Raw genomic sequence first — 15128 nt, 5'->3', positions numbered from 1 at the left:
ACAAATATAAACTCCACAACTAGAAACTCCACAACTAAAAACTCCCCAACTAGAAACTCCGCAACTAGAAACTCCGCAACAGGAGACTCTACAACTAGAAACTCCACAACTAGAAACTCCAAAACAGGAAACTCCGCAACTAGAAACTTCACAACTAGAAATTCCGCAACTAGAGACTCCACAACTAGAGACTCCACAACTAGAAACTCCACAACTTGAAACTCCTCAACTAGAAACTCCACAACCAGAAACTCCACAACTAGAAACTCTGCAACTAGAAACTCCGCAACTAGAGACTCCACAACTAGAAACTCCACAACTAGAAACTCCACAACTTCAAACTCCACAAATACAGACTCGGCAACTAGAAATTCCATATCTAGAAATTCCACAACTAGAAACTGCAAAACTAGAGACTTCACAACTAGAAACTCAACAACTAGAAACTCCACAACTAAAAACTCCACAACTGGAAACTCCACAACTTGAGACTCCGCAACTTGAAACTTCACAACTAGAAACTCCGCTATTAAAAACGCCGCAACTGGAAACTCCACAACTAGAAACTCCACAACTAGAAACTCCACAACTAGAAACTCCACAACCAGAGACTCCGCAACTCCACATCTAATAATTCCACAACTGGAAACTCCACAACTAGATACTCTGCAACTAGAAACTCCACAACTAGAGACTCCACAACTTGAAACTCCACAACATTAGACTCCACAACTTGAGACTCCACAACTAGAAACTCCACAACTTGAAACTCCACAACTAGAAACTCCACAACCAGAAACTCCACAACTAGAAACTCCACAACTAGAAACTCCACAACCAGAAACTCTGCAACTAGTGACTCCACAACTAGAAACTCAACAACTAGAAACTCCACAACTACAAGCTCCACAATTAGAGACTCGGCTACAAGAAATTTTATGTCTAGAAAGTCCACAACTATAACTCCACAACTGGAAACTCCACAACTAGAAACTCCACAACTAGAAACTCCACAACTAGAGATTCCGCAACTAGAAACTCCACAACCAGAGACTCCGCAACTAGAAACTCCGCAGCTAGAAACTCCACAAATAGAAACTCCGCAACTAGAAACTCCGCAGCTAGAAACTACACAACTAGAGACTCCACAACTAGAAACTCCACAACTAAAAATTCCACAACTAGAAACTCCACAACTTGAAACCTCACAACCTTAAATTACGCAACTAGAAAACCCAAAGCTAGAGATTCCGCAACTAGAAACTCCACAACTAGAAACTCCACAACTAGAAACTCCACAACCAGAGACTCCGCAACTCCACAACTAGAAACTCCACAACTGGAAACTTCACAACTAGATACTCTGAACCAATAAACTCCACAACTAGAGACTCCATAACTTGAAACTCCACAACTTGAAACTCCACAACTAGAAACTCCACAACTAGAGACTCCGCAATTCCACAACTAGAAACTCCACAACTAGAGACTCCGCAATTCCACAACTAGAAACTCCACAACTGGAAACTCCACAACTAGATACTCCGCAACTAGAGACTCCACAACTTGAAACTCCACAACTAGAAACTCCACAACTAGAAACTCTGCTACTAAAAACTCCACAACTACAAACTCCACAAATAGAGACTCAGCTACAAGAAATTTCGTGTCTAGAAAGGCCACCACTAAAAACTTCACAACTGGAAACTCCACAACTAGAAACTCCACAAATAGAAACTCCACAACGAGAGATTCCGCAACTAGAAACTCCACAACCAGAGACTCCGCAACTAGAAACTCCGCAGCTAGAAACTCCACAAATAGAAACTCCGCAACTAGAAACTCCGCAGCTACAAACTACACAACTAGAGACTCCACAACTAGAAACTCCACAACTAAAAATTCCAAAACTAGAAACTCCACAACTTGAAACCTCACAACCTTAAATTACGCAACTAGAAAATCCACAGCTAGAGATTCCGCAACTAGAAACTCCACAACTAGAGAATCTACAACTAGAGACTTCAAACTAGAAACTCAACAACTGGAAACTCCACAACTAAAAACTCAACAACTAGAAACTCCACAACTAGAGACTCCGCAACTAGAAACTCCACAACTAGGGACTCCACAACTAGAAACTCCACAACTACAAACTCCACAACTCGAAACTCCAATACTAGATACTCCACAACTGGAAACTCGACAACTAGAAACTCCACATCTAGAGACTCCACAACTTGAAACTCCACAACTAGAGACTCTGCAACTAGAAACTCAAAAACTAGAGACTCCGCAACTACAAGCTCCACAAATAGAGACTCGGCTACAAGAAATTTCATGTCTAGAAAGTCCACAATTATAACTCCATAACTGGAAACTCCACAACTAGAAACTCCACAACTAGAAACTCCACAACTATAGACTCCGCAACTAGAAACTCCACAATCAGAGACACTGCAACTAGAAACTCCGCAGCTAGATACTCCACAAATAGAAACTCCGCAACTAGACACTCCGCAGCTAGAAACCACACAACTAGAGACTCCACAACTAGAAACTCCACAACTTGAAACCTCACGACCTTAAGTTACGCAACTAGAAAATCCACAGCTAGAGATTCCGACTCTAGAAACTCCACAACTAGAAACTCCACAACTCAAAATTCCACAACTAGAAACTCCACAACTAGAGACTCCACAACTAGACACTCCACAACTAAAAACTCCACAACCAGAGACTCCGCAACTTCACAACTAGAAACTCCACAACTGGAAACTCCACAACTAGATACTCTGCAACTAGAAACTCCACAACTAGAGACTCCACAACTTGAAACTCCACAAATTTAAACTCCAGAACTTGAGACTCCACAACTAGAAACTCCACAACTTGAAACTCCACAGCTTGAGACTCCGCAACTAGAAACTCCACAACTAGGGACTCCAGAACTGGAAACTCCACTACTAGATACTTCACAACTGGAAACTCGGCAACTAGAAACTCCACAACTAGAGACTCCACAACTGGAAACCCTACAACTAGACACTCCACAACAAAAAACTCCTCAACTAGAAACTCCTAAACTAGAGACTCCACAACTAGAGAATCTACAACTAGAGACTTCAAACTTGAAACCCAACAACTAGAAACTCCCCAACTAAAAACTCAACAACTAGAAACTCCCCAGCTTGAGACTCCGCAACTTGAAACTCCAACACTAGAAACTCCGCAACTAAAACTCCACAACTAGGGACTCCACAACTAGAAACTCCACAACTAGAAACTCCAAAACTCGAAACTCTACTACTAGATACTCCACAACTGGAAACTCAAAAAACTAGAAACTCCACAACTAGAGACTCCACAACTCGAAACTCCACAACTAGAAACTCCACAACTTCAAACTCCACAAATACAGACTCGGCAACTAGAAATTCATTATCTAGAAACTCCACAACTAGAAATTGCAAAAATAGAGACTTCACAACTAGAAACTCAACAACTAGAAACTCCACAACTAAGAACTCCACAACTGGAAACTCCATCACTTGAGACTCCGCAACTTGAAACTTCACAACTAGAAACTCCGCTATTAAAAACTCCGCAAGTAGAAACTCCGCAACTAGAAACTCCACAACCTAAAACTCCACAACTAGATACTCCACAACTGGAAACTCCACAACTAGACACTTCACAACTGGAAACTCCACAACTAGATACTCCACAACTGGAAACTCCACAACTAGAAACTCCACAACTAGAAACTCCACAACTAGAAACTCCACAACCAGAGACTCCGCAACTCCACATCTAATAATTCCACAACTGGAAACTCCACAACTAGATACTCTGCAACTAGAAACTCCGCAACTAGAGACTCCACAACTAGAAACTTCACAACTAGAAACTCCACAACTTCAAACTCCACAAATACAGACTCGGCAACTAGAAATTCATTATCTAGAAACTACACAGCTAGAAACTGCAAAACTAGAAACTCAACAACTAGAAACTCAACAACTAGAAACTCCACAACTAAAAACTTCACAACTGGAAACTCCACAACTTGAGACTCCGCAACTTGAAACTCCACAACAATAAACCCCGCTATTAAAAACTCCGCAGCTAGAAACTCCACAACTTCAAACTCCACAACATGATACTCCAAAAATGGAAACTCCACAACTAGATACTCCACAACTGGAAACTCCACAACTAGAAACTCCACAACTACAAACTCCACAACTAGAAACTCCACAACTAGAAACTTCACAATTAGAAACTCTGCAACTAGAGACTCCACAACTAGAAACGCCACAACTGGAAACTCCATAACTAGAAACTCCACAACTAGAAACTCCACAACTAGAGATTCCGCAACTAGAAACTCCACAACCAGAGACTCCGCAACTAGAAACTCCGCAGCTAAAAACTCCACAAATAGAAACTCCACAACTAGAAACTTCGCAGCTAGAAACTACACAACTAGAGACTCCACAACTACAAGCTCCACAATTAGAGACTCGGCTACAAGAAACTTTATGTCTAGAAAGTCCACAACTATAACTTCACAACTGGAAACTCCACAACTAGAAACTCCACAACTAGAAATTCCACAACTAGAAAGTCCACATCTAGAGACTCCACAACTTGAAACTCCACAACTAGAGACTCTGCAACTAGAAACTCCACAACTGGAAACTCCTCAACTAGAAACTCCGCAACTAGAAACTCCGCAACAGGAGACTCTACTACTAGAAACTCCAAAACTAGAAACTCCACAACTAGAAACTTCACAACTAGAAGCTCCGCAACTAGAGACTCCACAACTGGAGACTCCACAACTAGAAATTCTACAACTTGAAACTCCTCAACTAGAAACTCCACAACCAGAAACTCCACAACTAGAATCTCTGCAACTAGAAACTCCACAACTAGAGACTCCACAACTAGAAACTTCACAACTAGAAACTCCACAACTTCAAACTCCACAAATACAGACTCGGCAACTTGAAATTCATTATCTAGAAACTCCACAGCTAGAAACTGCTAAACTAGAAACTCAACAACTAGAAACTCCACAACTAAAAACTCCACAACTGGAAACTCCACAACTTGAGACTCCGCAACTTGAAACTCCACAACAATAAACCCCGCTATTAAAAACTCCGCAACTAGAAACTCCACAACTTCAAACTCCACAACATGATACTCCAAAAATGGAAACTCCACAACTAGATACTCCACAACTGGAAACTCCACAACTAGAAACTCCACAACTAGAAACTCCACAACTAGAAACTCCACAACTAGAAACTTCACAATTAGAAACTCTGCAACTAGAGACTCCACAACTAGAAACGCCACAACTGGAAACTCCACAACTAGAAACTCCACAACTAGAAACTCCACAACAAGAGATTCCGCAACTAGAAACTCCACAACCAGAGACTCCGCAACTAGAAACTCCGCAGCTAAAAACTCCACAAATAGAAACTCCGCAACTAGAAACTTCGCAGCTAGAAACTACACAACTAGAGACTCCACAACTACAAGCTCCACAATTAGAGACTCGGCTACAAGAAACTTTATGTCTAGAAAGTCCACAACTATAACTCCACAACTGGAAACTCCACAACTAGAAACTCCACAACTAGAAATTCCACAACAAGAAAGTCCACATCTAGAGACTCCACAACTTGAAACTTTACAACTAGAGACTCTGCAACTAGAAACTCCACAACTGGAAACTCCTCAACTAGAAACTCCGCAAATAGAAACTCCGCAACAGGAGACTCTACTACTAGAAACTCCAAAACTAGAAACTCCACAACTAGAAACTTCACAACTAGAAGCTCCGCAACTAGAGACTCCACAACTAGAGACTCCACAACTAGAAACTCTACAACTTGAAACTCCTCAACTAGAAACTCCACAACCAGAAACTCCACAACTAGAAACTCTGCAACTAGAAACTCCGCAACTAGAGACTCCACAACTAGAAACTTCACAACTAGAAACTCCACAACTTCAAACTCCACAAATACAGACTCGGCAACTTGAAATTCATTATCTGGAAACTCCACAGCTAGAAACTGCAAAACTAGAAACTCAACAACTAGAAACTCAACAACTAGAAACTCCCCAACTAAACACTCCACAACTGGAAACTCCACAACTTGAGACTCCGCAACTTGAAACTCCACAACAATAAAGTCCGCTATTAAAAACTCCGCAACTAGAAACTCCACAACTTCAAACTCCACAACATGATCCCCAAAAATGGAAACTCCACAACTAGATACTTCACAAATGGAAACTCCACAACTAGATACTCCCCAACTGGAAACTCCACAACTAGAAACTCCACAACTAGAAACTCCACAACTAGAAACTCCACAACTAGAAACTCCACAATTAGAAACTCTGCAACTAGAGACTCCACAACTAGAAACGCCACAACTAGAAACTCCACAACTACAAACTCCACAAAAAGAGACTCAGCTACAAGAAATTTTATGTCTAGAAAGTCCACCACTAAAAACTCCACAACTGGAAACTCCACAACTAGAAACTCCACAACTAGAAACTCCACAACTAGAGATTCCGCAACTACAAACTCCACAACCAGAGACTCCGCAACTTGAAACTCCGCAGCTAGAAACTCCACAAATAGAAACTCCACAACTAGAAACTCCGCAGCTAGAAACTACACAACTAGAGACTCCACAACTAGAAACTCCACAACTAAAAATTCCACAACTAGAAACTCCACAACTTGAAACCTCACAACCTTAAATTACGCAACTAGAAAATCCACAGCTAGAGATTCCGCAACAAGAAACTCCACAACTAGAGAATCTACAACTAGAGACTTCAAACTAGAAACTCAACAACTGGAAACTCCACAACTAAAAACTCAACAACTAGAAACTCCAAAGCTTGAGACTCCGCAACGTGAAACTCCACAACTAGAGACTCCGCAACTAGAAACTCCACAACTAGGGACTCCACAACTAGAAACTCCACAACTAGAGACTCTGCAACTAGAAACTCAACAACTAGAGATTCCGCAACTCAACAACTAGAAACTCCACAACTGGAAAATCCACAACTAGATACTTCAGAACTAGAAAATCTACAACTAGAAACTCCGCAACATTAGACTCCACAACTTGAAACTCCACAAGTTTAAACTCCACAACTTGAGACTGCACAAATATAAACTCCACAACTAGAAACTCCACAACTAAAAACTCCCCAACTAGAAACTCCGCAACTAGAAACTCCGCAACAGGAGACTCTACAACTAGAAACTCCACAACTAGAAACTCCAAAACAGGAAACTCCGCAACTAGAAACTTCACAACTAGAAATTCCGCAACTAGAGACTCCACAACTAGAGACTCCACAACTAGAAACTCCACAACTTGAAACTCCTCAACTAGAAACTCCACAACCAGAAACTCCACAACTAGAAACTCTGCAACTAGAAACTCCGCAACTAGAGACTCCACAACTAGAAACTCCACAACTAGAAACTCCACAACTTCAAACTCCACAAATACAGACTCGGCAACTAGAAATTCCATATCTAGAAATTCCACAACTAGAAACTGCAAAACTAGAGACTTCACAACTAGAAACTCAACAACTAGAAACTCCACAACTAAAAACTCCACAACTGGAAACTCCACAACTTGAGACTCCGCAACTTGAAACTTCACAACTAGAAACTCCGCTATTAAAAACGCCGCAACTGGAAACTCCACAACTAGAAACTCCACAACTAGAAACTCCACAACTAGAAACTCCACAACCAGAGACTCCGCAACTCCACATCTAATAATTCCACAACTGGAAACTCCACAACTAGATACTCTGCAACTAGAAACTCCACAACTAGAGACTCCACAACTTGAAACTCCACAACATTAGACTCCACAACTTGAGACTCCACAACTAGAAACTCCACAACTTGAAACTCCACAACTAGAAACTCCACAACCAGAAACTCCACAACTAGAAACTCCACAACTAGAAACTCCACAACCAGAAACTCTGCAACTAGTGACTCCACAACTAGAAACTCAACAACTAGAAACTCCACAACTACAAGCTCCACAATTAGAGACTCGGCTACAAGAAATTTTATGTCTAGAAAGTCCACAACTATAACTCCACAACTGGAAACTCCACAACTAGAAACTCCACAACTGGAAATTCCACAACTAGAAACTCCACATCTAGAGACTCCACAACTTGAAACTCCACAACTAGAGACTCTGCAACTAGAAACTCCACAACTGGAAACTCCTCAACTAGAAACTCCGCAACTAGAAACTCCGCAACAGGAGACTCTACTACTAGAAACTCCAAAACTAGAAACTCCACAACTAGAAACTCCGCAACTAGAGACTCCACAACTAGAAACTCTACAACTTGAAACTCCTCAACTAGAAACTCCACATTCAGAAACTCCACAACTAGAAACTCTGCAACTAGAAACTCCGCAACTAGAGACTCCACAACTAGAAACTCCACAACATGAAACTCCACAACTAGAAACTCCACAACCAGAAACTCCACAACTAGAAACTCCACAACTAGAAACTCCACAACCAGAAACTCTGCAACTAGTGACTCCACAACTAGAAACTCAACAACTAGAAACTCCACAACTACAAGCTCCACAATTAGAGACTCGGCTACAAGAAATTTTATGTCTAGAAAGTTCACAACTATAACTCCACAACTGGAAACTCCACAACTAGAAACTCCACAGCTAGAAATTCCACAACTAGAAACTCCACATCTAGAGACTCCACAACTTGAGACTCCACAACTAGAAACTCCACAACTAGAAACTCCCCAACTGGAAACTCCCAAACTAGAAACTCCGCAACTAGAAACTCCGCAACAGGAGACTCTACTACTAAAAACTCCAAAACTAGAAACTCCACAACTAGAAACTCCACAACTAGAAACATCACAACTAGAAACTCCGCAACTAGAGACTCCACAACTTGAAACTCCTCAACTAGAAACTCCACAACCAGAAACTCAACAACTAGAAACTCTGCAACTAGAAACTCCGCAACTAGAGACTCCACAACTAGAAACTTCACAACTAGAAACTCCACAACTTCAAACTCCACAAATACAGACTCGGCAACTAGAAATTCATTATCTAGAAACTACACAGCTAGAAACTGCAAAACTAGAAACTCAACAACTAGAAACTCAACAACTAGAAACTCCACAACTAAAAACTCCACAACTGGAAACTCCACAACTTGAGACTCCGCAACTTGAAACTCCACAACAATAAACCCCGCTATTAAAAACTCCGCAACTAGAAACTCCACAACTTCAAACTCCACAACATGATACTCCAAAAATGGAAACTCCACAACTAGATACTCCACAACTGGAAACTCCACAACTAGACACTCCACAACTAGAAACTCCACAACTAGAGACTCAGCAACTATGGAACTCCGCAACTAGAAACTCCGCATTTAGAAACTCCGCAACAAGAAATTCCACAGCTAGAAACACCACAACTAGACACTCCGCAACTAGAAACTCCACAACTTGAGACGCCACAACTAGAAACTCCACAACTTGAAACTCCACAACTAGAAACTCCACAACTAAAAACTCTACAACTAAACACTCCTCAACTAGAGAATTCGCAACTAGAAACTCCAAAACTAGAGACGCTGCAACTAGAAACTCTACAACTAGAGACTCCACAACTAGAAACTCCACAACTCGAAACTCCAAAACTCAAAACTCCACAACTTGAAACTCCACAACTAGAAACTCCACAACTTGAGACTCCGCAACTAGAAACTCCACTACTTGAAGTTCCACAACTAGAAACTCCACAACTTGAGACTCCACAACTAGAAACTCCACAACTAGAAACTCCACAACTAGAAACTCCACAATTAGAAACTCCACGACTAGAGACTCCACAACTAGAAACTCCAAAATTAGAAACTCCACAACAACAAACTCTACAAATAGAGACTCGGCAACTAGAAATTCCATATATAGAAACTCCATTACCAGAAACTGTAAAACTAGAGACTTCAGAACTAGAAACTCAACAACTAGAAACTCAACAACTAGAAACTCAACAACTAGAAACTCCACAACTAAAAACTCCACAACTGGAAACTCCACAACTTGAGACTCCGCAACTTGAAACTCCACAACAATAAACTCCGCTATTAAAAACTCCGCAACTAGAAACTCCACAACTTCAAACTTCACAACATGATACTCCTAAATGGAAACTCCACAACTAGATACTTCACAAATGGAAACTCCACAACTAGATACTCCACAACTGGAAACTCCACAACTAGAAACTCCACAACTAGAAACTCCACAACTAGAAAGTCCACAATTAAAAACTCTGCAACTAGAGACTCCACAACTAGAAACGCCACAACTACAAACTCCACAACTACAAACTCCACAAATAGAGACTCAGCTACAAGAAATTTCAAGTCTAGAAAGTCCACCACTAAAAACTCCACAACTGGAAACTCCACAACTAAAAACTCACCAACTAGAAACTCCACAGCTTGAGACTCCGCAACGTGAAACTCCACAACTAGAGACTCCGCAACTAGAAACTCCACAACTAGGGACTCCACAACTAGAAACTCCACAACTACAAACTCCACAACTCGAAACTCCAATACTAGATACTCCACAACTGGAAACTCGACAACTAGAAACTCCGCATCTAGAGACTCCACAACTTGAAACTCCACAACTAGAGACTCTGCAACTAGAAACTCAACAACTAGAGACTCCGCAACTACAAGCTCCACAAATAGAGACTCGGCTACAAGAAATTTCATGTCTAGAAAGTCCACAAATATAACTACACAACTGGAAACTCCACAACTAGAAACTCCACAACTAGAAACTCCACAACTAGAGACTCCGCAACTAGAAACTCCACAATCAGAGACTCTGCAACTAGAAACTCCGCAGCTAGATACTCCACAAATAGAAACCCTGCAACTACACACTCCGCAGCTAGAAACCACACAACTAGAGACTCCACAACTAGAAACTCCACAACTAGAAACTCCACAACTAGAAACTCCAAAACTTGAAACCTCACGACCTTAAGTTACGCAACTAGAAAGTCCACAGCTAGAGATTCCGACTCTAGAAACTCCACAACTAGAAACTCCACAACTCAAAATTCCACAACTAGAAACTCCACAACTAGAGACTCCACAACTAGACACTCCACAACTAAAAACTCCACAACCAGAGACTCCGCAACTTCACAACTAGAAACTCCACAACTGGAAACTCCACAACTAGATACTCTGCCACTAGAAACTCCACAACTAGAGACTCCACAACTTGAAACTCCACAAATTTAAACTCCAGAACTTGAGACTCCACAACTAGAAACTCCACAACTTGAAACTCCACAGCTTGAGACTCCGCAACTAGAAACTCCACAACTAGGGACTCCAGAACTGGAAACTCCACTACTAGATACTTCACAACTGGAAACTCGGCAACTAGAAACTCCACAACTAGAGACTCCACAACTGGAAACCCTACAACTAGACACTCCACAACAAAAAACTCCTCAACTAGAAACTCCTAAACTAGAGACTCCACAACTAGAGAATCTACAACTAGAGACTTCAAACTTGAAACCCAACAACTAGAAACTCCCCAACTAAAAACTCAACAACTAGAAACTCCCCAGCTTGAGATTCCGCAACTTGAAACTCCAACACTAGAAACTCCGCAACTAAAACTCCACAACTAGGGACTCCACAACTAGAAACTCCACAACTAGAAACTCCAAAACTCGAAACTCTACTACTTGAAACTCCACAACTAGAAACTCCACAACTTGAGACTCCGCAACTAGAAACTCCACTACTTGAAGTTCCACAACTAGAAACTCCACAACTTGAGACTCCACAACTAGAAACTCCACAACTAGAAACTCCACAACTAGAAACTCCACAATTAGAAACTCCACGACTAGAGACTCCACAACTAGAAACTCCAAAATTAGAAACTCCACAACAACAAACTCCACAAATAGAGACTCGGCAACTAGAAATTCCATATATAGAAACTCCATTACCAGAAACTGTAAAACTAGAGACTTCACAACTAGAAACTCAACAACTAGAAACTCAACAACTAGAAACTCAACAACTAGAAACTCCACAACTAAAAACTCCACAACTGGAAACTCCACAACTTGAGACTCCGCAACTTGAAACTCCACAACAATAAACTCCGCTATTAAAAACTCCGCAACTAGAAACTCCACAACTTCAAACTTCACAACATGATACTCCTAAATGGAAACTCCACAACTAGATACTTCACAAATGGAAACTCCACAACTAGATACTCCACAACTGGAAACTCCACAACTAGAAACTCCACAACTAGAAACTCCACAACTAGAAAGTCCACAATTAAAAACTCTGCAACTAGAGACTCCACAACTAGAAACGCCACAACTACAAACTCCACAACTACAAACTCCACAAATAGAGACTCAGCTACAAGAAATTTCAAGTCTAGAAAGTCCACCACTAAAAACTCCACAACTGGAAACTCCACAACTAAAAACTCACCAACTAGAAACTCCACAGCTTGAGACTCCGCAACGTGAAACTCCACAACTAGAGACTCCGCAACTAGAAACTCCACAACTAGGGACTCCACAACTAGAAACTCCACAACTACAAACTCCACAACTCGAAACTCCAATACTAGATACTCCACAACTGGAAACTCGACAACTAGAAACTCCACATCTAGAGACTCCACAACTTGAAACTCCACAACTAGAGACTCTGCAACTAGAAACTCAACACTTAGAGACTCCGCAACTACAAGCTCCACAAATAGAGACTCGGCTACAAGAAATTTCATGTCTAGAAAGTCCACAAATATAACTACACAACTGGAAACTCCACAACTAGAAACTCCACAACTAGAAACTCCACAACTAGAGACTCCGCAACTAGAAACTCCACAATCAGAGACTCTGCAACTAGAAACTCCGCAGCTAGATACTCCACAAATAGAAACCCTGCAACTACACACTCCGCAGCTAGAAACCACACAACTAGAGACTCCACAACTAGAAACTCCACAACTAGAAACTCCACAACTAGAAACTCCAAAACTTGAAACCTCACGACCTTAAGTTACGCAACTAGAAAGTCCACAGCTAGAGATTCCGACTCTAGAAACTCCACAACTAGAAACACCACAACTCAAAATTCCACAACTAGAAACTCCACAACTAGAGACTCCACAACTAGACACTCCACAACTAAAAACTCCACAACCAGAGACTCCGCAACTTCACAACTAGAAACTCCACAACTGGAAACTCCACAACTAGATACTCTGCCACTAGAAACTCCACAACTAGAGACTCCACAACTTGAAACTCCACAAATTTAAACTCCAGAACTTGAGACTCCACAACTAGAAACTCCACAACTTGAAACTCCACAGCTTGAGACTCCGCAACTAGAAACTCCACAACTAGGGACTCCAGAACTGGAAACTCCACTACTAGATACTTCACAACTGGAAACTCGGCAACTAGAAACTCCACAACTAGAGACTCCACAAGTGGAAACCCTACAACTAGACACTCCACAACAAAAAACTCCTCAACTAGAAACTCCTAAACTAGAGACTCCACAACTAGAGAATCTACAACTAGAGACTTCAAACTTGAAACCCAACAACTAGAAACTCCCCAACTAAAAACTCAACAACTAGAAACTCCCCAGCTTGAGATTCCGCAACTTGAAACTCCAACACTAGAAACTCCGCAACTAAAACTCCACAACTAGGGACTCCACAACTAGAAACTCCACAACTAGAAACTCCAAAACTCGAAACTCTACTACTAGATACTCCACAACTGGAAACTCAAAAAACTAGAAACTCCACAACTAGAGACTCCACAACTCGAAACTCCACAACTAGAAACTCCACAACTTCAAACTCCACAAATACAGACTCGGCAACTAGAAATTCATTATCTAGAAACTCCACAACTAGAAATTGCAAAAATAGAGACTCCACAACTAGAAACTCCACAACTAGAAACTCCACAACTTCAAACTCCACAAATACAGACTCGGCAACTAGAAATTCCATATCTAGAAATTCCACAACTAGAAACTGCAAAACTAGAGACTTCACAACTAGAAACTCAACAACTAGAAACTCCACAACTAAAAACTCCACAACTGGAAACTCCACAACTTGAGACTCCGCAACTTGAAACTTCACAACTAGAAACTCCGCTATTAAAAACGCCGCAACTGGAAACTCCACAACTAGAAACTCCACAACTAGAAACTCCACAACTAGAAACTCCACAACCAGAGACTCCGCAACTCCACATCTAATAATTCCACAACTGGAAACTCCACAACTAGATACTCTGCAACTAGAAACTCCACAACTAGAGACTCCACAACTTGAAACTCCACAACATTAGACTCCACAACTTGAGACTCCACAACTAGAAACTCCACAACTTGAAACTCCACAACTAGAAACTCCACAACCAGAAACTCCACAACTAGAAACTCCACAACTAGAAACTCCACAACCAGAAACTCTGCAACTAGTGACTCCACAACTAGAAACTCAACAACTAGAAACTCCACAACTACAAGCTCCACAATTAGAGACTCGGCTACAAGAAATTTTATGTCTAGAAAGTCCACAACTATAACTCCACAACTGGAAACTCCACAACTAGAAACTCCACAACTGGAAATTCCACAACTAGAAACTCCACATCTAGAGACTCCACAACTTGAAACTCCACAACTAGAGACTCTGCAACTAGAAACTCCACAACTGGAAACTCCTCAACTAGAAACTCCGCAACTAGAAACTCCGCAACAGGAGACTCTACTACTAGAAACTCCAAAACTAGAAACTCCACAACTAGAAACTCCGCAACTAGAGACTCCACAACTAGAAACTCTACAACTTGAAACTCCTCAACTAGAAACTCCACATTCAGAAACTCCACAACTAGAAACTCTGCAACTAGAAAC

Source organism: Rhipicephalus microplus, chromosome 8 (assembly GCF_043290135.1).
Source record: "Rhipicephalus microplus isolate Deutch F79 chromosome 8, USDA_Rmic, whole genome shotgun sequence".
Taxonomy (NCBI): Eukaryota; Metazoa; Arthropoda; class Arachnida; order Ixodida; family Ixodidae; genus Rhipicephalus; species Rhipicephalus microplus.
This window is presented reverse-complemented; position numbering follows the sequence as displayed.